Source organism: Monodelphis domestica, chromosome 1, assembly GCF_027887165.1.
Source record: "Monodelphis domestica isolate mMonDom1 chromosome 1, mMonDom1.pri, whole genome shotgun sequence".
Classification (NCBI taxonomy): domain Eukaryota; kingdom Metazoa; phylum Chordata; class Mammalia; order Didelphimorphia; family Didelphidae; genus Monodelphis; species Monodelphis domestica.
The window spans coordinates 24,942,396-24,963,248 of NC_077227.1; positions in this window are offsets into that span (position 1 = coordinate 24,942,396).

Here is a 20,853-nt window from a genome sequence, read left to right on the forward strand (position 1 = left end):
AAATTACAATAGACAGCTTCTGCACAGGTAATGAGCAAAGAGCGACTGAAACAGAGGGGGAGGACCCAGCAAAGAAAATATCAGAAAGCCCAGCAAATTGGATGCAGGCTTTGGAAGAACTCAAAATGCAATTCAAAACACAATTAAGAGAGGCTGAAGACAATTGGGAAAAGAACTTAAAAACTAAGATAAGTCATCTGGAAACAGAAAATAGTGTCTTGAAAGCCAAAATCAACCAGCTGGAAAATGAGGCAAAGGAGATGAAAGATGAGGCAAAGCAGATGAAAGATGAGGTGAAGAAGATGAACGATGACCTCCAAAGAAAATCCGACCAAAAGGAAAAGGATGACCAAAAAACTAAGGATGAAATCCAGTCTTTAAGAACCAGAATACAACTTGAATCAATCGACCTCACAAGGCAGCAAGATACTATAAAACAAAACCAAAAGAATGAAAAAATTGAGGAAAATATGAAGCATCTCATTCACAAAACAGAGGATTTAGAAAATCGTTCAAGGAGAGACAATTTAAGAATTATTGGCCTGCCAGAAGACCATGACAAAAGAAAAAGCCTGGACATTATCTTACAGGAAATTATTAAAGAAAACTGCCCCAAAATCCTTGAACAAGAGGGAAAAGTGGAGATTGATAGCATCCACAGATCACCTCCTGTACTTAATCCCCAACTGACAACACCCAGGAATGTTATAGCCAAATTCAAGAACTATCAGACCAAAGAAAAGATATTACAAGCTGCCAAGAAGAAGTCATTCAGATACCAAGGAACCACAGTGAGGATAACTTAGGATCTGGCTGCATCCACACTGAAAAAAAGAAAGGCATGGAATATGATATTCCGGAAAGCAAGGGAACTAGGTCTACAACCAAGAATCAACTACCCAGCAAAACAGACTATATTCTTACAGGGGAAAGTATGGTCATTCAACAAAATAGAAGAATTTCAAGAATTTGTAAAGAAAAGACCAGACCTGACCAGAAAGTTCGATGTCCAAGCACAGAACTCAAGAGAATCATCAAAAGGTAATTAAAAAAGAGGGGAAAAAAGAAAAAAAATTTAAGAGACTCAATAAGTTAAAATGATATGTATCCCTATAAGAAAAGAGGTCATTGGTAACTCTTAAAAACTGTTGTTATTAGCTGGGAAGCAAAAAGAAGTATACTTAGAGGGAACAGCAACAAACTGTATAGGATGAAAGGACAAGACATAAATAGGTATATAGATATATGCATGCAAAAATACGTATGCATGAGTATGCATATATATATATATAACTAGAGCTTAAAAATAGGTTAATATTAAAAGAAATGGGAAAAGAAACAAATGGGGTTAAATTTATATGTCAAAAAGAAGCTCATGATGGGAGGGGGGAGAACATCAATACACTGGAAGGGTAAAGAGGTCAGAGACAGGAAATACTCAACTTTTACATGCTTTGAAAGTGACTCAAAGAGGGAAAAACAATCCAATCCAATCCATTGGGGGGCAGAGAATAGATTTGCACCCTATAGGGGAGTAGAAGGGTAACAAACGGTCTGGTGGGGAGGGAAGCAGTACAAGAGAGGGAGGGAGTGGGGGGTTAATTTTAGAAAGACTACAGGGAAAATAAGGGGGGATAAATAGGGAGGGGGGTAGAAAAGGGAATAAAATAAGGGTGGGAACAAGGGAGACTGTTCAAAAGTAAACATTGGTGTAGAAGGAAATAGTGAAAGAAGAAAAGGCAAGTAAAGGAGCAGAAATCAAAATACTGGGAAATACACAGCTAGTAATCATAACTCTGAATGTGAATGGAATGAACTCACCCATAAAATGCAAGCGAATAGCAGAGTGGATTAGAGTCCAAAACCCTACTATATGCTGTCTACAAGAAACACATATGTGAAAGGTAGATACACATAGGGTGAAAGTAAGAGGGTGGAGCCAAATCTATTGGGCATCAACTGACAAAAAGAAGGCAGGAGTCGCAATCATGATATCCGACAAAGCCAAAGTAAAAATAAATCTAGTTAAAAGAGATAGGGAAGGTAATTACATCCTGATAAAAGGCAGTATAGACAGTGAGGAAATATCTGTACTCAACATGTATGCACCAAATGGCATAGCATCCAAATTTCTAAAGGAGAAACTAGAGGAACTCAAAGACGAAATAGATAGAAAAACTATACTATTGGGAGATCTGAACCTTCCTCTATCTGAACTAGATAAATCAAACCAAAAAATAAATAAGAAAGAGGTAAGAGAAGTGAATGAAATCTTAGAAAAATTAGAGTTAGTAGACATGTGGAGAAAAATAAATAGGGACAAAAAGGAATATACCTTCTTTTCTGCAGCACATGGTACATTTACAAAAATTGACCATGTATTAGGGCATAAAAACATTGCAAATAAGTGCAAAAGAGAAGAAATAATAAATGCAACTTTCTCAGATCACAATGCAATGAAAATAATAATTAGTAAGGGAACATGGAGAGGTAAATCAAAAATTAATTGGAAATTAAACAATACGATTCTCCAAAACCAGTTAAAGAACAAATCATAGAAACAATTAATAACTTCATTGAAGAAAATGACAATGATGAGACATCCTTTCAAAACCTATGGGATGCAGCCAAAGCAGTACTCAGGGGGAAATTTATATCCTTGAGTTCATATATTAACAAATTAAGAAGGGCAGAGGTCAATGAATTGGGCATGCAAATTAAAAAATTAGAAAGTGAACAAATTAAAAATCCTCAGATGAAGACTAAATTAGAGGTCCTAAAACTCAAAGGAGAAATTAATAAAATTGAAAGTCAAAGAACTATTGATTTAATAAATAAGACTAGAAGCTGGTACTTTGAAAAAACAAATAAAATAGACAAAGTACTAGTCAGTCTAATTAAAAAAAGGAAAGAAATAAACCAAATTGACAGTATCCAAGATGAAAAAGGAGACCTCACCTCTAATGAAGAGGAAATTAAGGCAATCATTAAAAACTACTATGCCCAATTATATGGCAACAAATATGGCAATCTAGGTGATATGGATGAATACTTACAAAATGTAAATTGCCTAGACTAAAAGAGGAAGAAATAAATTACCTTAACAACCCCATTTCAGAAAAAGAAATTGAACAAGCCATCAAAGAACTCCCTAAGAAAAAATCCCCAGGTCCAGATGGATTCACAAATGAATTCTATCAAACATTCAAAGAACAACTAATCCCAATATTAAACAAACTATTTGACAGAATAGGGCAAGAAGGAGTTCTACCAAATTCACTCTATGACACAAACATGGTACTGATCCCAAAGCCAGGCAGGTCAAAAACAGAGAAAGAAAACTATAGACCAATCTCCCTAATGAATATAGATGCAAAAATCCTAAATAGGATACTAGCAAAAAGACTCCAGCAAGTCATCACAAGGGTCATCCACTATGACCAGGCAGGATTCATACCAGGAATGCAAGGATGGTTCAATATTAGGAAAACCATCCACATAATTGACCATATTAACAAGCAAACTGACAAAAATCACAGATTATCTCAATAGATGCAGAAAAAGCCTTTGATAAAATACAACATCCATTCCTATTGAAAACACTAGAAAGTATAGGAATAGAAGGGCCTTTCCTAAAAATAATAAACAGTATATATCTAAAACCATCAGCAAACATCATTTGCAATGGGGATAAACTAGAAGCCTTTCCAATAAGATCAGGAGTAAAACAAGAATGCCCATTATTACCTCTATTATTTAACATTGTACTAGAAACACTAGCTGTAGCAATTAGAGAAGAAAAAGAAATTGAAAGTATTAAAATTGGCAATGAGGAGACCAAGCTATCACTCTTTGAAGATGATATGATGGTTTACTTAAGGAATCCTAGAAAATCAACCAAAAAGTTACTTGAAATAATCAAAAACTTTAGCAAAGTTGCAGGATACAAAATAAACCCTCATAAGTCATCAGCATTTCTATATATCTCTAACCCATTTCAGCAGCAAGAATTGTTGGTTGTCTCTCGAACCGAGGATGACGATTGTCGTTGTGCGTTTTTGTGCACAAAGACACCTGTGCATGAAGATTTAAGTGGAAAAGTTGATGCACAGAGACAGTCCCACTCTCTTGGCATTGGAAGCCTGGGTCCATTGGCACAAAAAGTCATTACACCTGAAGACTTCCTCAGCTGCATTGGATGGCCGTGTTGTCCTTTGTGCTCCATCACACCCTAAGCACTCCACAGTGCCTTGCTGCATCGCCATCTCAGCCGTTGAACCTTCTTGTTGGTTTCTTCCACCTGTTCCACCGAAGCAGTCTTCACATGCTGGGTGAGCAAGGCCCTGGTTCACCAGGGGTTGATGTCGACCTGATGGCTACCCTCACAAGGTTTAGCCAGCCTGTCAAAGCCGTTGCCCGAGGTGTGGCCGCTGCCGCATGCTAGCAGCTACTAGGAGCCACAAGTGAGAGCTGAGTGTCAGGTGAGGGTCAGTGGCTGGAGAGCTGCCCTAGAAGGGCATGACAAGCCCTCCATACCAGAGATATTACCCCTCCCTGAGCACCCCATATACCCCACAGCAAGAATTAGAGAGTGAAATACCATTCAAAATCATCCTAGACAATATAAAATACTTAGGAATCTATCTGCCGAGACAAACACAGGAACTATATGAACACAACTACAAAACACTTTCCACACAGCTAAAACTAGATATAAACAATTGGAAAAACATTGATTTCTCATGGGTGGGATGAGCTAACATAATAAAAATGACAATCCTACCCAAATTAATTTACTTATTTGGTGCCATACCCATTGAACTTCCAAAAAACTTCTTTACTGAATTAGAAAAAACCATAACTAAGTTCATTTGGAAGAACAAAAGATCAAGGATATCCAGGGAAATCATGAAAAAAAAAATGCAAAGGAAGGGGGTCTTGCAGTCCCAGATCTCAAACTATACTATAAAGCAGTGGTTATCAAAACAATTTGGTACTGGCTAAGAGACAGAAAGGAGGATCAGTGGAATAGACTTGGCGTAAATGATCTCAGCAAGACAGTTTATGACAAACCCAAAGACCCCAGCTTTTGGGACAAAAATCCATTATTTGATAAAAACTGCTGGGAAAATTGGAAGACAGTGTGGGAGAGATTAGGTTTGGATCAACACCTCACACCCTACACCAAGATAAATTCAGAATGGGTGAATGACTTGAACATAAAGAAGGAAACTATAAGTAAACTATATGAACACAGAATAGTACACCTGTTAGACCTTTGGGAAGGGAAAGGTTTTAAAACCAAGCAAACTTAGAAAGAGTCACAAAATGTAAAATAAATAATCTTGAATACATCAAATTAAAAAGCTTTTGTACAAACAAAACAATATAACTAAAATCAGAAGGAAAGCAACAAATTGGGAAGCAATCTTCATAAAAACCTCTGACAAAGGTTTAATTACTCAAATTTACAAAGAGCTAAATCAATTGTACAAAAAATCAAGCCATTCTCCAATTGAAAAATGGGCAAGGGACATGAACAGGCAGTTCTCAGCCAAAGAAATCACAACTATTAATAAGCACATGAAAAAGTGCTCTACATCTCTTATAATCAGAGAGATGCAAATCACAACAACTCTGAGGTATCACCTCACACCTAGCAGATTGGCTAACATGACAGCAAAGGAAAGTAGTGAATGCTGGAGGGGATGTGGCAAAGTTGGACATTAACTCATTGCTGGTGGAGTTGTGAACTGATCCAACAATTCTGGAGGGCAATTTGGAACTATGCCCAAAGGGCGATAAAATACTCTGCCCTTTGATCCAGCCATAGCACTACTGGGCTTGTATCCCAAAGAGATAATAAGGAAAAAGACTTGTACAAGAATATTCAAAACTGTACTCTTTGTGGTGGCCAAAAATTGGAAAATGAGGGGATGCCCTTCAATTGGGGAATGGCTGAACAAATTGTGGTATCTGTTGGTGATGGAATACTATTGTGCTAAAAGGAATAATAAAGTGGAAGAATTCCATGGAGACTGGAACAACCTCCAGGAAGTGATGCAGAGCGAGAGGAGCAGAACCAAGAGAACATTGTACACAGAGACTGACACACTGTGATACAATCGAAGGTGATGGACTTCTCCATTAGTGGTGGTTTAATGTCTCTGAACAATCTGTAGGGATCTAAAAAACACTATCCACAAGCAGAAGATAAACTGTTGGAGTAAAAACACCGATGAAAAGCAACTGCTTGACTACAGGGGTTGAGGGGATATGACTGAGGAGAGACTCTAAATGAACACTCTAATGCAAATACCAACAACATGGAAATGGGTTTGAATCAAGAACACATGTGATACCCAGTGAAATCGTGTGTGGGCTATGGGAGAGGTGGTGGGAGGGGGGGAGGGAAGAAAAGAAAATGATCTTTGTTTCCAATGAATAATGTTTGGAAATGACCAAATAAAAATTAAAAAAAATCCTAATAGCTATCAAAGTACAGGTCAAGTGATGTGCTCTTCTAAACTAGTTCTTTTCTAATTCCCCCTACATTTATTAGTCCTCTTTCACTCTTGAAACAATTTTGTACTGCCTGTAAAGATTAATGGAATAAGGCGATTCTCCTTCTGCCCCCATATGCCCCATTCTAGCTTCTTCTATTAGCTGTTAATCTGATGGACTATCCAAAATTTGGGTGTCATACTCTAGCTTCTTTGGGTTTTGGTCTTAATGGATTTGCCAAGATGAACCTCATAAAATAACTGCATAGTTTTTCTCTGGAGAAACAAATATTTAATAGGGATCATCCAAACACAGCTGATCAGGGAATTGTGTGCTCAGTAATGAATGTATTAATTCAGTGTAAGTAAAACCACCATACCCATGGACCAGGGGAAACATTAGTTTGATAACATACTAATCTATTAATAATGATGCCAAATAATAAAAATATAGGTCTTAGCAATAGTCCTAGGCATATAAATTATATAGTTATCCTTATGTAAGATCTGAGGACCTGGAGGTGTGCCCTCTCTCACAAGGGGCCCTGCTTCTGGACTTAGATGGCTTGGATTTTATTCTGGTAGCATTTTATTCTGGATAGGGGGGGTGAAGATAAGTGCATGTGGAGAGGGGAAGAGAGTGCAGAATGCTCCACTCCCCTCCAACTATGTGCTATGCTGTAGGCTAGGCTCCCCTCAACCCTAGCTCCTCTCCAAGCCCACCACGGGAATAACCTTTGCCACAGACTCAACAGGTTGCTATCTGCTCCACACCCTCACATAGCATGTGAGCCCCTCCCCCAGCACCTTACCCAAATAGGGGAGAGAGGAAACTCTCCCATTGGGCTGCTGGGCAAAGAGGTGGGTGAAGTGAGAAATATCAGGTAGCATGACTTATAAGGGGGAGAGGAATGGATTTTTCTGATGCTCTCAGACAAATTTTACCCCCACCTGGAGTTGTTCCAGGAAAATATCCTTAATCAAAGTTTAGGTTTGACTCATGTAGGGTCTCTCTCAAAAGGAATTAATAGTTACCTTCTAGAAAGGCATAAAGTGTACAAAACAAGCATCACATATAAGATGGTTATTTGTTTTCTCCACCACAAAAATGTTTAATATACGAAACTTAAGGAATGTATACTGACCAGAACATAAATCAAGAAATTATAATTCACAGGCCCTATTATAGTCTTCCCACATTTAAAGACAACTGGGAGATTTGTAGTAATGCTAGACAGATCTCATTTTTACTTCAATCTACTCAAGATTCAGCATTTCTGGGTAGCTAAATATACATGGCTCATCTGAGCAGTGATCATCTCCTCTGAGAAGTAGATAGCAGGAGCAAGCACTCCCTTAGCCAGACCTCTCAATGACTTTGGACCTCTTGAATTCACAAGACAGTCTTCAAAGCTTGAAAAATCCATTTCAAGGTAACTTCAATTTTCTATGCTGAGGGAAAGAAACATGAAGTAAAGGGGCACCTAGAGCCTTGAGAGCCCATCTCAGACTCATCTACAGAAGCACAGGCTCTCACTGGCATGTGCTAATAGCTGCTCTTATTGCTGCTACAGAGGGGTGAAGAGGAAGGAAATCTCTTTTCCTCTTACTGGAAGCCAAAGGGAGACTGGTCCAAGTCCCAAGACTCATGCTTAAAAGAGAGGGAGAGATTGTGAGAGTGGGAGTTACTTATCCATTTAAGACTGCTGAATGGGTGGCTCTTCTTGCCTCAGTGGTTGATTCTCTTTGGAATAACTTCCAGACCATCAGAAAGTCCAAGGGACCAGTCAAAATGCTTTTTAGTAAGAGGGCAGGGCATGTGCTCATCAATAATATGAAGCCCTGGAGATTAGTTTTTCCACTTTTGGTTTCTTTCACTCAATATAGGCAACTAATGAGTGACCCTGAGATTGCTGTTCCTAGCCTTGGAGGCTACCATGTGAGTCCCAGAGATCTCATTAATAGGTCAAGGTGTGGGAGGTGCTTTCACAAAGATGAACACTGGCAAGAACTCAGTGGAGACAGAGGTAAGTTATTCCACTTCCTCCTCCCTTTTCAAACAGCTAAAAGAGATCAGCTGCCAACAAGGACAGTAACAAGAATAGGTATGAGACAAGGCACAGCTATATAATCAATTAAAAAGAATTTTCAAGCACCTATTATTTGTCAGGCTCTAAGCTAGGTGCTGAGAACATCACAACAAAGTGAAATAATTCCTCCTGCAAAAATCCTTTGACTTTGCAAATGGAAGGCATTAAAGATTATGACATTACCACTATCAAAGCTATGTCGGAGTTGGGAACACTTTATAAATCACCCCCATTGATGGATTAATGATACTCACTACATTATTAGGTATTAGAGGAGCTAAGAATGCCCTATAACCTTGATGGTGAACCTATAGAATGTGTGCCAAAAGGGCATGCAGAGCCTTCTCTGTGGGCACACCTGCAGTCTTTTTTTTAAAAACTAAAAAGCCAGAGGGGCTTGAGGTAAAGCTGTTCCCTTCCCCTTCTCCATGCTCCTGAGGATATTTCTCACTTCACCCACCTCTCTGCCCAGCAGCCCAATGGGAGAGCTTTCTCTCTCCCCTATTTGGGTAAGGTGCTGGGGGAGGGGCTCACATGCTATGTGAGGGTGTGGAGCAGATAGTAACCTGTTGAGTCTTTGGCAAAGGTAATCCCCGTGGTGGGTTTGGAGAGGAGCTAGGATTGAGGGGAGCCTAGCCTACAGCATGGCACATAGTTGGAGGGGAGTGGAGCATTCTGCACTCTCTTCCCCTCTCCACATGCACTTATCTTCACCCCCCCTACCCAGCAGCCCAATGGGGTTCTTCCTCCTGCCTCTGTCTGGGATAAGGGGAGGAAGACTGGTGGAGTGTGGGGTACAGGGGGGTGGGGTGGGTCAGGACCTGGCACACCATCTCTAAAAGGTTCCCCATCACTGCCCTATAACATGCCTTTATACATTTTCTATTTACTCATCTATGTACATGTTGTATCTTTCCACTGGAATGTAAACTCCTTGAAGGCAGGGATTATCCTGCTTTCTATCCACTCAATGCCTTGAACATAGTATTTGATAAATCTTTTCTGAATTGAATTGAAATTGCAGTCCTTCTTCTGTCACTTAACCGTGTGACCTTGGCAAGTCACTTTATTTCTCTGAGTAGTTTGCTCATCTGTAAAATGTGAATCTGGGACTAGTTCGTTTCTCAGGTTCCTTCTGGCTATAATTCTATAATCTTGTGATTCTACGGAAGGGATTTAATCACTCCTTGCTCCTATCATCTTCTGCTCCTTGGTGTCAGAATTATGGGAATGAAAGTGAAAAGCTTTCCTACACAGGAGACTAAGAAAAACAAGACCTCCCTAAAAAGTTCTCCAGCAAAGTCCTGCAATAGATTCTTGATATAGCCTATCATAACGAAAATCTCTTGTGGTGTAGGGTGGTAAAAATGTTGAATGGCCTGAGCTGGGGGGAGGGCATCTGAATCATTTACACGTAGACCCCGTACTGGGAAGGCCCCAGGGTAGCCATGTTTCCTTTCTCCAATAACACGTTGAGGCCATAGAGCATTCTGCCCTAGTATTTCAGATTCAGGGATTTACGACTCCTGAATATGAATTGGCATTTAAAGTTGCTGCAGATGTGCTGATAATTTATGGTATGAATTAGTTCAGATGAGATTGGCTAAGAACAGCAGTTGTGAGGACTTAGAACTATCTGAGAGGTGGCAGACAAAAAAGCACGAGGATGAATGGCAGGATTTCTCCCTTGGGGAAGAGTGGCTAGAGGCATGCCACAGGGGACAGTTTTAGGTCTTCTCTTAGTTAACATCTTTATTAACAAGCCGTTGGAGGAATTAAACATCTTGGAAATGAAGAAGGCAAAATAAACTTGACTGAGCAGTGCCAAAGGGAAGTGAGTGAGAATGAGAGGAAGAGAGGGGCAGAGAGGCAGGGACACAGAGAGATCGCCCGGGGAACAGATTTTCTGTTGACTTCAGATCAAGGCACAGGGGAATCCTGTCAGTCGATAATTCTCTGATGGACTTAATGTGTAGATGGATACAAAATGGAAATTATTTTAAAAGATATTGCTAGGATATCACTATCAAATGAGTCCAGAAAATCTTGGGAGTATATTGGTATAGTATTGTGACCAACAAGGACAGAACTAAACTTTTATCATCAGTCAAAGACCTTCCTGTCTTCCTTTTCTGTCACTCAGGCTCAAAAACCATGGAGTTGTCCTTATTGCTGTTGAGTTGTTACAGTTGCATCTGACTCTTTATGACCCCATTTGGTATTTTCTTGGAAAAATATTCGTGTGGTTGGCCATTTCCTTCTGTAGTTCATTTTACAGATGAGGAAACTAAGGCAAATACAGTGGTACCTTGACACACAAGTTTAATTTGTTCCATGGCCAACCTCATAACTCAATTTGCTCATGTGTCAAATCGAATTTCCCCATTTAAATGAATGGAAGTTCAATTAATCTGTCCTGGCCCCCCAAAACCACATGCATTTTTTGTTTTCTATGCTTTGAAATATGAAAATTTAGGAATTTTATTTATAATTTATAAACAACAAACAAATATATTCATAGATAATAAGAAAGAATGTAAAGAAATAAACTTGATTATAAAATGTTATTTACCTTCAAGGTCATGCGAAGATGCTGGCGGAGAAGATTTTCACTTTGTGTGCTATGGCTTAACGTAACTTACTCTACACACATAACACTATATTCAAATGCAAAGCTGACCTTACACATTACTTACGATGTGTAACTTTATTGCTAAACTTAACTGCTATTTTTTTACTTTACTTAATTATCCCCATTTTCTTCACTGAATTTTCAGTTTTGCCACACTTTCCTCGATTTCACTTAGAGGCCATTTCAACAAAAACCTTTCCATGGATGTTTGTTTCTCCTTCCCTTTCAGACCGTTTCGATAATGTGTGAAACAAGTGTCGTAACACAGCTCCAAAGCATGACTTGTTGCAATTTTTTCTGGGTGTGTCTTTTCAATCAACTGTTTAATTTTTCCCAAATCCTCAACATTTCCTTAATCTCGCTTGTACTGATTACCTCATCCACCTCAGGTTCCTCCCCATGAATTTCCTGCAAAACCTCCATTTGCTGCTGCTGATAGAACTTCTTCAATGGTTAAAAGTTAAGAATTTGCCCAAAAAACTGATAATAAAGACAAAAATAAAGAAGAGAGCAAAAGCAATTCAGTACAGATGCTTGCATGGCCAGATAAACACTGAACGAAACGAGACAGCCTCGTGTGACTTGGGAAACTGAACGTTCGGCAGGCTATCTAGTGGAGGGTGGCGGAAGCTCATGATTCAAATATCTGCTCATGACTTAAAGCAAAAAATCCAGACTGTGAATTGCTCCTGACTTAAGGTGCTCGTGTATCAAGGCATCACTGTAGTGCTAAGTGACTGGTCCAGGATCCCACAGCTGGTTTAAGTGGCTGAGGACAGATTTGAGCCCCAGGAGATGAGTCCTTCTAACTCCAGGCACTCTATTGGCTGTGCCATCTGGTTGCCTAGAATCATCCTTAATTCATACCTGTTTGATTGGGCATTCTTGAAGTCAGAGACCATGTCATATCTAAACACCACAGGTTCTGTCGTTCCTGACATAATACGCTTACACACCAGGTGCTTATTATGCAGAAAATGGGGAAACATAGGGTCCTCAAAGGCATTTTCACCTTCATGGAAGATATGTCTGGTACAGCATCCAAGGTGGAAGGATTTTCCATAGATGGTGAGGTCCTTTATTTCTGTGTTAATTTTTTTCAACCCATACCTTCCATCTTAGAATCAATACTAGGTACTGGCTCCAAGGCAGAAGAGTGGTAAGGGCTAGGCAATGGGGGTCAAGTGACTTGCCCAGGGTCACCCAGCTGGGAAGTATCTGAGTCCAGATTAGAACCCAGGACCTCCCATCTCTGGGCCTGGCTCTCCATCCAGTTGACCCCTCTGTGCTATTTTATTAATCGTGCTGTACATAGATTTCTGAATGGGATCTACCAGTGGTTAAAAGAGTTTGTCCTGGCAATCCACACAGGAGCTGATTGGATGGAGAATGCCTATTGTGCACTCTGAAATATACAATTGGTTGGACAGCCCATTCAGTTACCTCATCACTCTTTACAACATGGCAACACACTGCAGATTGATAATGAAGCTGAGCCTAGAAATTTGGGGTTCAAAAGGAATGACATATAAAGTATCATCCAGGAAACTAGTCAGAGGGAAAACTCTGCTCATGTAGTAAGAATGAAGAATAAAAAATGGACAATTCAGGTGGATATTCATATTTAATATTCCCAGAACGAGAACAAGAAGGCCACTATAGGTTGGATTATATGCTTTTTGGAGAAGTTATGGCATAACTTAGAAGTTGTACAGAACGAGATGCCATCTACTGGTTTCTGTTAGAGGTTTTAGGAGAAATACTTGAGCTGAAGAGAACAAGAAGGAAATTATATAGACAACCTAGAGAGGTTTGCTTTAGTGAAGAGGGTCAGAAATTGAATTTGGAAAGGAGCAATTTAATGGAAATTAGGAAAAATTAAGGAGATTTTCAAGAGGAAAATTCTCTAGGCCCAGGTATCGATCTAAATGCTACTTCAAAGGCTGAAGGAAGAGTAGAATTAAGAACAATTAAAAAAGATATAAAAGGATTAAAGAAGACAAAAATGATTAGGGAACAGAACCTGTAAAGGGAAGCAAAACTGCAAGAAGAAGGTAGCAAGAAAAGACCAATAAGAAAAGGTAATTGAACTAATTAAAAGAAATTGATAGCGTAGCTGGGTGGGTAGTACAGCTTGGTGAAGCTGGTAGGAAGTTTATGCAAAGGTGGGAAAGTTTGTGGCATTGTGGATTTGTTTTTGAGAGTCAGCAAAGAAATTTGGGTGGATCTGTCAAGTTCTTAAGATGTGATAATTGGCTACATAAATTTTAACAGTGCTTAGGGTGAAAATGTAGACACCCACCAGGACAGCTAGGTGACTCAGTAGACCCAGACCTATAGATGGGAGCTCTTGGGTTCAAAATTGGCTTCAGACATTCCCTAGCCCTAGACCCTGGGCAAGTCACTTAACCCCCATTGCCTAGCTATTACTGCTCTTCTGCCTTGAAACCAATACATAGTATTGATTCTAAGACTGAATTTAAGGGTTTAAAAAAGAATTTTTAAAATGTAGCCACCCATAAAAAAGCTTAAAAAACAAAATCGAAAATCTCAACCATTGTGGAGAATAGAGGAAAATTTTCAATGATTTACAGTGGATATGTGATATTTGCATTCCTGTCATAGCTGAGTGAGTGTTATTTGTGTTAAAAATAAAGTCTGATCTCCTTCCTGGAGAAGAAGGTGAAGGGATTCTGAGAGCATCTCACTATAATCCAGGTTATTAGGAAAATGAAGTGAGGTTATAATGGGGAAAAGTGCATCTAGGAAGAATAGGGAAAGCCTGACCTTTGTCAGGATGATGGAGAGTGGAAGAATATTAAACAGAGGAGAAAAGGAAGGAAAAGGATAACCACATGATTAAGGACTTATAAATAATTTTGAGGATCTCCCTGAAGAGGAGGCAACTTTGGCCATCTCAAACTGGATGTCCAACATGAAGACATCTTAAATTCAGTATATCCAAATAAGAACTCATGATATCTCCCTCTAAACTCTTTTCACCCCCCCCCATTTCTCTATTTCAATTTTCCTCAATTGACAAGGCTTTTATTGATGAATATATGTACATATATATCCATATATATCCATTTCTCATCCTATTGTGCTGCTTTGGGATATAATTTCCAGCTCAACAATTTCTAAAGGTTCTTATTCTGTGATGCTGGAAGATCCTTTCTGATTCCAACATGGTATTTTATGAAATGTATCTAGGGACTCTGAAGTACAAAACATACCTTTTTTTTACTGCTAGTCTTTTCATTCATTCATTCGTTCATTCATTCATTTATTTTATCCACCCCCTTCCTCCCCTCCTCACATCAGAGAAAGCATCATCTGGTAAAGTATATAGATTATATCTTTTATGTTTCAGTTCATTCTCTGGAAGTGAACATTCAGAAGTTATTTGTCAAATACTAAATCGGTAGCGATATATATGTGTGTGTGTGTGTGTGTATGTATATATATATATATATATATATATAATGTACTTGTTTCACTCTTCATTATCTCATGTAGTTCTTTCCAAGTTTTTTAAAAAAAATTAACTTTCTCATCATTTCTTATGACTCAGTAGTATTCTATCAAAATTGTATACCATAATTTGTTTAGCCATTTCCCAATTGATGGACATTTCCTTGATTTTCATCCCATTATTGTTGAAAAGCTCACCATCCTTGCACTCACCCAGGCCCCACAAACACGTCCATCCTTTCAGTGTCCCAAGATCACAACTTAGATATTATCTTCAGCTTCTCATTCACACTTTCTTCACTTATCCAATCAAATGCAAAATCTTGTCATTTGTCTTTTCACATCATCTCATGCATGTCCCTTTTCTTTCAATAGCCTCAACCTCACTCCCTCCCAGTTGGATTATTGGGATCACCTTTGAGTGGATTTCCCTTTTCCAATTTTCTCCCATTTCAATCCATCTTCCACATAGCTTCCATTAGGATTTTTCTAAAGCATAGGGCTGATCATGTAACAACCCCCCTACTCAAAGAGCTCCAGTTGCTTCCTATTACTTCCCAGATCAGAAAGAAACTCTTATTTTTGACATTTAAAACTCTCCAGAAATAGGTCATTTCCTACCTTCCTGGACTTCTTACATACCACTCCCCTCCGAATACCCTGCAATCTAGCTACATGGACCTTCTTGTTATTCCTCAAATACGACAATCTTTCTTTTGTCATCATTTTTTTTTGTACTGACTCTTCCTCAAACGTGGAGTTCTGCAAATACCTCATCATCATCTGGCTACTTTCAAATCTTCTTTGGGAGAACTCACTGGTCTTCTTAGATGATAGTGTCCTCCATCTGGACTTAGTTACTCTGGATAAGTCTTGTATGCACATAGGCATTGGAACTCTTCAAGGGTAGGGAGTGTTTTGCCCTAGCCTTGTGTCTGGCACATAATAAACTATGCTCAATGACTGAATGACTGACTAGTAGAGTTGAGGAAGACTTTGTGGGGAAGGTGGCACTCAGGACTTCAAGCTGGGTTGAATTTCAATAGGCAGAGTTCAATTAATCAAAAAACATTTCTTAAACATGTATCACATGCAAGGTCTCATGCTCACTGCTAGGAATATAAAGATAAAAGTGTCAGAATCCTTGCCCTCAAGGAGCTTATATTCTATTGGGGGAGACTAGATGTCTAAGCCTATATCTATTACTATAAACTATCTCTATTTCTTTTATCTCTGTCTCTAGTTATTCTCAATGATTGTATTCTCTATTTCTGTCTCATTCTCTATCACTACTTTATCATCTCTATTTATATTTATCTATTTATATATCTATCTATCTCTATATCCTCAATTTCCACTCTATCTCTGAACTATATAGATAAAAAATGCAAGATATTTTTTAGGGACAAATAGTTCATATACAGTCAAGGAGTGTGAGCTGAAATTTGAAGGAAATGAGGGATGCTAAAAGATGGAGGTGCAGAGTGACTATTCCAGGCAAAGGGAATGCCATGAACAAAGCTTTGGATGCAGTAGAGCTCAGGCTAACTTTAGGGGAATGAAGAAAGAATTCACATTGGCAGAATCTTGGGAATGGGGGATTAGTATGATAGGAAGATGGAGAAGAAAGTTGGAGCCAGTTTCTAGAGATCCTTGAATTTCAGAAACATTTCTTCAGCAGGAAATGGAACTCTCTTCTGTCTCCTTTATCCCTACTTCACTTGTCTGCAGCCTCTCTTTAGGTACTGGCTGTCCCCTTTTTTGCCTACAAACGTACCAAAGTATCAAAGTGATCTTAAAGGGCAGGCCTGGCCATGTGAATCCCCTGTTTAATTAACTGCAATGGTTCTTTATTGCCTCCAGCATCAGCTATAGTCTGGCTTTTAAAGTTTTTAATAACCTGGTCCCTTCCTCATTTTCTAGTCTTCTTTTTAAAATAATCCTTTACTTTTAACTTAAAACTGATCCTAAGTATCAGTGCTGAGGCAGAAGAATGGAAAGGACTAGATGATTAGGGTTAAGTAATTTGCCCAGAGTCACAAAGGTAGGAAGTGTCTGAAGTTAAATTTGAACCGATAACCTCCCATTTTCAGGTCTGACTACATATTGAGCCTTGTAGTTGCCCCTTCTTTTCAGTCTTCTTTCAACTTACACCCCACCTTTGCCACTATCTAATGACATTGATCTCCTTGCTATTCCCCACATATGATGCCATCATCTTTCAAACCTGAGCTTTTTGGTGTTCTTGGCTATCTCCCAAGCCTGGAACTCTCTCCCTCCTCATTTCAGGCTTCCCTGGCTTCTTTCATATCTCACTTAAAGTTTGAACTTGTACTAAAAGCCTTTCACAGTTGCCCTTTATCTTAGTGCTGCCCCTGTGTTGATTAGCTCTAATTTATCTCATATATATCTTCTTTGTTCATGTTGTCTTCTCTATTAGACTGTGAGCTCCTTATAAGCAAAGACTGATTTTTTCCCTTTTTTGCATCCTTAGCATTTAGCACAGTGCCTGGCACATAGTAGGCACTTAGTAAATTCTAGGTAAATAACTGATTTTATATTTTTCCATATGAATTCCCCAAAATTTCTCATGAATTCCACAAAGACCGTAATAGAATGAAACTGGCCTCAGGCTTTTGTACCTGTAGTGTTACAGTTGTAATTCTATGTTTACAAATCTCTTGGTGGTTGTTTTTTCGTGTGTGTGTGTGTGTGTGTGTGTGTGTGTGTGTGTGTGACCCCAGCACATTCTCCTGTGCATCAGCTGTTCCTCCCTTTGATCCAAGGTTGTTTACTTGAACTTCTAAAAGGGGTCTCCGTGACAACAGCCTGGGAACAGGATCTCAAAGCCACAGAAGACAGTGGTAGGGAGGCCAGATTTAGAGACAGAAGATCTGACTTTAGATTCCACCTCTTGCTTCCAATGTGCCCCAGAAAAGAATTTTCTGGCTCTCGGTCTCCTCATCTATGAAATGAAATGGTTCAAGTCCATGACCTCCAAGGTAGCTCTAAATTTCAGATGCTGTGAAAATATATCATGTGACCTTTATTTTATGGAACTAGGAATGTTTAACCAGGAGAAGAGAAGACTTGGGGTAGATATCAGGGCAGCTTCAAGAACCTGAAGAGCTATCATGTAGAAGATGAGAGCAATTCTATTTGTTGATGGATTTAAAAGATATGAAGGTGACTAAAGACAACTTCAACCATGTCCTCTCTTTGCCTGGAGCTCATTTTGGCCAGCATGGGTATTAAATTGAGTAAGGCATGAGTTATCATCCATAATAATAGCTTGCATTTTTCTATCTATTATGAAATTCTTTACATATATTATCTCATTTAGTTCTCACGACAACTCCGGGAGATAAGTGCTGTTATTATCCTCACTTTACAGAGGATGGAACTAAGGCTAAGAGGTTAAATTAATTACCCATATGTTAGAGACAGGATTCCAACTCAGATCTTCCTGATTTAAAGTCTAGCACTCTCCCTACTATGCCATCTATTCCTGCCAGGGAAAAGTCAACAATCCCTTAGGAAGCCCGACTCAGTCTTATGTGCTGGATTAATTACAAAGGGAAGTCAAAATACAGCCTTGGCTCTCATGACATTTAATGACAGTAGCCTGGGGAAGGCTCTTTCCCCCGCCTGCTCCTCAGTCATTATCTTTTCCTTGAAGATTCCCTCCCATCCATCTGACAATTCTTTTGTATGTGCTTCACTATTGGCACATTGTCTTTCCCATTTGAAGATGGCTCCTTTAAGGCAGTCTTAGGCTTTTCTTTGGGTCCTCAATGCTTAGCCCAGTGCCTGGCACATAGTAAACATTTAATAAATGCTCATTAATTGACTTATTGCTGCAGCCAATGCAGGAAGAATAAATGTTTTCAATTAAAGTGCAGCAGTGGTGGTGGCTGAGGCTGGTTAAAGCTTGAAATAAATGGGGTTGCCAATGGGGACTACTCACTTGGGCTGTAGCCTGGGTCCAAGGTCTGGCCAGCTACTCCTGGCATTGCCAAGGATGAAAGAGTCCCCTGAGCTTCCTTTGACTCGTGCGATATGCTAATATTGTTATTATTTCTGTGGGCTTCTAAGCAGCGGGAGACAAAACTTACAGAGTTTCCAGAGCATCAAGTAAGCAGTGCACACACAGCCTCAGCAGGATAATTAAAAAGCCCAACGTGAGGTGAAGCTGGAATTAAGGAGGAAGTGGGCTGGGTATGAATCTACCTCAAGTGGCCATTTGGGGCATCTTCCCTGGAAGGACCCAGAAGTAGCAGAGGAGGTCAACAATGAAGAACCAACTTTGATGGATTGCCAGAGTCTGGTCTTGGGACCAAGCATTCTAATCAGCCTTCATTTCCCTCTGCCAGAACTGATCAGGGGGAGGCTGCCCACCCAATTAGGCAGCCTCGGTAGGGAAGGCTTTCATCAAGCTTTGTTAAATGGAAAAATAACCAAATGTTCCTGCTGCTTCCAAGACTCTTTTGAAGTGTGTGTTTATCTTCAGGAAGAAAATTTCCATCCTCTGGGGAGCTGGAAAGGTGAGCATTTGAGCCAGCAAGGGAAATTTCTTACAAGCCTTCTCTCAGGACCCCTTTTTGAAATTGTGGATGAATGGGAGGCCAAGGAATGACTCTTTGCAAAGGCATGTTATGTGGCTCTACAGCCTTTCTGGAGCCCAGAAGGTTTTAGGACTCAGGTGGACTTAACTCCATCCCAGCTTGTTGGGAGAAATAGGAAATTGCAATATTCAACTTTTTAGATCTGTATTTTCTTAGATCATTTCTTTGCTCAGAAGTCTATCAGGATCCATTTCTAGGGCAAAAGAGTTTATACCAAATGATAAGAAAAACAGGCAACACTGAGAGGAATCTCCCCATAAAAGTACAGGGATCTCTCTTTGCCACTGCAGACCAGTGCACGCTTTCTCTGCACCTTAGTCTGAGATGCCAAGGGTACTAAGAGGTCCAGTGACTTGACCCATGTTACACAGCCAGTATGTGGCAGAGACAAGACTTGACCAGAGTCTTCCTGAATCTGATGTCTGATTTCTTTCCACCATGCCTTTCTGTTGACCTTTTTATATGGTATGTTAATCTGGTTTTGTTGTCCAATTGTTTTCGTTTGTTTTTGAACATCAGTGACTCCATTTGGGTTTTTTTTGGCAGACGTACTGAAGTGGTTTGTAATTTCTTTCTCTGGCTCATTTTACAGATGAGGAAACCGAGACAAAGAGGGTAAAGTACCCAAGGTCACATAGCTAGGAAGAGTCTGAGACTGGATTTGAACTCATGAAGGTGTCTTTCTGATTCCAAGCCCAGTGCACTATTCACTTTGCCACCTAGCTGCTCTGTGTCATCTGGTAAGGTTTGCAAAATTCTTTTTGTATTCTCATTTCAGTCTCACAACTCATATCAATGGAAGATCTCAAAGAAAGGCCACTTGTCTCTAGCTAGACAAACTCTAGTAAGCAGGAAGTAAGGACCCTAAGAGAAAGGGACTAAGGTAGCCCCAACTCTACCCCCCTCCAACTGGGACTGACACCTCTAAATCAGGGTGACCATCTCCCTGTCCCACTCACTTTGAGGCTAAGACCAAAACCTCCAAACCAGTATAGCCTACAGACTCTCCTCATGCTGTCTGGGTCTAAGATTCATTCAAGTATAAGTTTATGTGCCTAAGTCATCTTCTATCTTTTGTTCTGAGAATAATAATTAAACAAATACCCAGGCTTAACACAGTTCCTGGCATGTAGTAATGCTTCTCTCTGCCTCTCTGCCTCTGTTTCCATCTCTGTCTCTCATATCTACCTTTACAAAAAGAAAAGAGGTGACAATTGTCTACTCAGTGACTCTGTGATTCTCCGGCCATCCTCCCATATCTATGTGTTTTCCTTCTTGTAGAATGTTATCGTTTGCCCTTCATTTCAAAAAGGATAAATGACGCCTGAAGAGTAATGTCATGACTCATGTGTGAATTGGATTTAAGTGAAGTAGAGTATAATGAAGTCCTCAGCTTCACCCTGTCTTCCAGAGTCATCAAAATCCAGTGGTAGGACAAAAGTCAAATCAACAGGCAATGGTCCAGGATCCAGGGAATGACTTTGGTTTCTTTGATGACTGACAACTCTCTAAGGGTTCCACAATACCTG